The following is a 4,471-nucleotide window of genomic DNA, read 5'->3' as shown; positions in this document are numbered from 1 at the left end:
GCCGCTGCGCTGGCGGGGAGCGCCGCCCGCCCCGCGCCGCGCCGCCGACGGGGACGGGGACGGGGCGGGGGCGGCGGCGGCTCCGCCCGCCGGGGGCGGCCCCCGCACCCCTCGCCCCGCCCGCCGGGCCGGGAACACCGACGGGACGCGGGGCAACGCCCGGCCACGACACCGCCCGGCTCTTACCGCCCCACCCCACCCCGGCATCCCCCTCCCGGCTCCAGCATCCCGCCCCGGCCTGCCGCCCGTCTCCCCGGAGACTCGGAGCGGACAGTCCCGCCGCTTTGGCCGGCCTTTGTGAGCGCACCCCGCTTTGGCTGGCTCTCCAGCACGGTGCCGGGTGACAGACACCCTGTTGGAGAGGCGGCTGCAGCCCGAGAAGGCGCTCGGCTGTAGCGCATGGTGTGAGCTGCCGCAGGGCAGCGAGGGCTGCGTTTGGGTTCATGCCCGTCGGAGGGCGGCAGGTAGTCTTTGCTTGGCACTACTAAGTGTAAATTCTACTTTTCTGTCGGGGCGGTGGAGCTGTTAAAACCTTTCTGCAAAGCAAAAAAAAAAAGACAAGAGCCACCTCTTTGTTGAATATATCACAGCACCCCGGCAGTGCCAGTGGCAGGGCCTCCTGGAGGTCTCCAGCCGAACATCCTGCTTGGAGCGTGACTTGCCAGGAGCAGGTGAAGTTAGCTGTGGTTTGGTCCTGCTGAGTCTTGAAAACTGTCCATCATGGGGATTTACACCTCTCCAGTGCCCTGTCCCAGAGCTGTCCAACATTTCTCAGGAAGGAATTTCCTCATGTCCATCATCACGCCAGTAGAAGTGCCTGGGCAAGCAGGTCTGGACACCATCCAACATCCATCAGTTACATGTGTTTCTTATAACTAGGGAGTCCATGAGCCTGGGAAGAAACCTCCTCGATTCTACAGAAAGAAACCTGCCCTGTAGCCCTGTCTCGGCCAGTAGCAATGGTGGGGGAGGGTTTATAGTGTTGCCCTTCTGTAAGAGCAGCATCAGTCAGGAAGCCAATACTAACCTTGCTGTTCCCCTGGGTGTTGCAGGCACATTGCTCATGGCTGACTGGAGAGTAATCACTGGAACATTGGTGACTCATGGGGTAAGTGAGACTGACAGCTGACCAGGCGAAATCCTGCTTGTGGTCTGGCAGACTTGCATGCATCTGGTTTAGCCCTGTGGGCTTCAGAGTGCTTCAGGGATACCGTGTGACACTCAAGTGGTTTTCAAGTGCAATAAATAACTCCTGCCAGTAGCCCTTAGTGCTGCTGTTTTTTTGGTCTCATGTAAGCAAAGTAACTGCAAAGAGAAAGTGCATCTACATTCTTCTCATTGGTTAAAACTGCTTCCCAACACACATAAGCACCACTGCTATTGCCCTCAGCCCTCGTGTGTCTTGTTGATTTCAGCGGCCTCTGGTGCTGCCTGATGGGTTGCCAAAGTGCTGGTTTGTGGAGCTGGGCTCTCATCCAGCAAGGTTGGATGCTCCTTCAGTGCTCATTCAATGCCTGCTCACAGTTACTCTTCCACATTAATATGTTGCTGGTGGCCTTTGAAGAAGTTTACCGTGTCCTATACTTCGACCTCCAACAACAGCACTATTTCTTAGTCTGAAGGCTTGCCCTGTTGGACCAACTGGACCTCATCAGGTCTATCTGATCCCATGGGCTATAGCTGTTCAGTGCTACGCATTCACAAGTGCACATCCTTTTTTTCTTACTGGCCATGGTGGTGAAAACCAGTAGGGCCTGGTCTTGGTTTGTGATGCTGTGCTGAGAGAGTAGAAACAGGAACAGAATGCTCATGAAGTGCAGCTGCTGCCATTTGTCTTTAAAAACCAAAATGGTCAGTGATCTCCAGAAGCACTCTTGTGGACAAATGTGGACAAATCTACCTTGCTCTCAGACAAAGGAGTTTCCTTCTTCTGGCAGAAAGTCAACAAGCAGTTGACTTCAGGTCTCAGTGCTTCTTTGCACACTTCCCAAGTGGCTTCCATTAACCATGTGAAAGCACCTTTGGAAGATGGGCATTGCTTTCACCCTGAGGAAGCTCAAGGAGAAAGAGCTATCCTGCAGGCAAAGTGCGTGACCAGAGACATCTGCTTCCTTCTTTCTGTTCACTTACGTGTTTCTCATTTCTTTCTGACACTTTCTGCGTGTCAAATAATCACCTTGTGCTTTCTTTAAACCTGATGGTGTGAGCATGACATCTGCAGTCACTGATGGCACTGATATTCTCAGTCAATATTCAAACAACGACTAGCTCTTAAATTGCCCTCTTCAATGAGCAAACCTAGTTTTCAAAGCTTCAGGCTCTCCAGACATCTTTTATGGATCAATCAGCAAAAGGCAACCCACAAGTGAGCCAGCAGAAAATCCATTCTTCAGAACTAGCAGGTCAGTCCACAGTTTCCATGTTTCGCTGCTGTCAGCAAATACCTGGACTTGTGTTAGTAAAACTTGTCTTTCCCTTCTTTCAGCTTTGAACTGGGCACTTGTAGGGAAAGTTCCCTGTGGTGCATTGTGAGTCAGGACCTTGACTGTGACTCAAGGCAGAGTCAGTTTGATTTCCCATGACGCTATTATGTATGTCTTGTTTCAAATTTGGCCAATAATTGCAAAAGAAGTTCCAGCACAGTGTTCAGGACAAACATCAGAGGGTTAGAAAGTGTCTAACACCTTTTTCCACAGGTGCACTGTAGCTCCCTACCATGAATGCCTGCTATGTTTTATGTGAGTCATATAAAATATTGCCATTTTTTCCATGGGATCACTGTCTTGTTTGCACTTAACATAGCTCTGGAAGTAGAGCGAGGCTTTGTGATGAAAGAAGCCTCTGCAGCAGGCAGGGATCATTCACACTGTGCAGCACTCCAGTGTGCAATGATGTGTGTAAGGGTAAATATAGGTTTATAGATCCAAGCATGTAGCAGCACACCTATTTTTGGTAAGGAGGTAAGATGTCCTATTGAACACATGAGTGAATAAATAAATACAGGCCTCACAGGAAAGATGTAAACATGCATATGCAAGGTCTGGCTGTGCACACTCCATGTCAGCCCTCTCCAGCTTTTCATCATCGCAATCTCCACCCCAGCCCAACCTGTAAGGAGACCTTGGAGATGGCACTTTTCCAGGCATAGCCGAGTCCGCTCCCTGGCCTCCTTGTGCTGGTGATGTTCTTTTTTGGTGAAGCTAATTTTTAGCCTTTTTCTCCCTACAAAAAACTACTGTGTGACCATAGTGCTTTGCTGCATGTGAATACATCTGTCTGTCCATGATGCCTAATGACTTGTAAGTCTGATTTTAATCAAACTTGGCAGCTGGAAGAGATCATAAACATCCAAAATACCTGCTGAAACAAGTCATCAAGATGCAACAGAGTGGAAGTTCACTGGTAATGTGGTAAGACATTTGCAGCTAGGCATCAAAGTAGGAGGAAGAAGAGGGAAGCTATAAGCCCTGTACTCATGAAAGAAAAGCAAAGTTCTTGAGGAGCATGGCAGAGTGAGGGAAGGATATGAATATATGCCACATGGGGGTTTCTCAGTCATGCACCTCATGGAAAAATTTGTTTCAGCATGATCTAGTTTTCGTGGTGTGTGCTGAGGTCAGTGTTTTAGCCACAGGGGTAGCATCATCTCTTGCCTTGGGGCAACTGCCCCTTAGCTGAAGAGCAGTGTGGTCATCACCAGCACTACAGGGATGTATCCACGTGAAAATGTGCTGTCCCCTGGTCCACAGCAAAACATGGCATATCTGCATGTGTGATCTTGTGGAGCTGAAGGTGCCTGGGACAGTGAGGGTGCAGTACGTGTTCTAGCCCTTGTAAATATCTCCGTGTCAAATTTCACAAGCCCCCTTCTGGCCTGAGAAGGACAGCCTTCCAGCAGCATTCCTAGCAGCTTAAGCCAAGCTCAGCATCGTGTCAGCTTCTCCAGGAAGAATGGGGGTTTGGGCTTGTAACCCTGCTCTTCAGTGTGGTCACCAGCCCTGAGCATCCGTGGGTCAACATCAGGCCCTGCAGGAGGGATCAGCCTTGGATTGCGCTGGATGAAGCCCACAGCTCCGGGTCACTCACAAGAGCAAAAAAAAAAGCGCACTTCCCCAGGGCATGAAAGTGCTGTCTGGGATAAGGATGGCTAGGGCGTGAAGCAAGCAAGAGGGGATGTCGGAGGGCAGGGTCTGGATTTAGGGCCCGGCCAAGATGGAGAGGGCTGGAGGGGAGCGGTGGGTGGCAGTGCAGGGGTTACCGCGGTTCACAAGTTCAGAAGTGCCCTCTGCTGGCACCGTGCTCTGCTGGCGGGGAGCCCGGCGTGTGCTCCCCTGCTCCGGGATGCGCTGTGCTGGCAGCTGCCTTAATGGAAACGCTGCGTCCAGGGAAGCCAGCAGGACAGACACATGCTCCCTCTCTAGCAGCCTGGGAGGAAAGGGACCCTCTGTGAGACCGCTGCTCCCTTCAAGGC

Source organism: Empidonax traillii, unplaced genomic scaffold, assembly GCF_003031625.1.
Source record: "Empidonax traillii isolate 1590-97213 ecotype Southwest subspecies unplaced genomic scaffold, ASM303162v1 scaffold152:size925058, whole genome shotgun sequence".
Taxonomy (NCBI): domain Eukaryota; kingdom Metazoa; phylum Chordata; class Aves; order Passeriformes; family Tyrannidae; genus Empidonax; species Empidonax traillii.
This window is presented reverse-complemented; position numbering follows the sequence as displayed.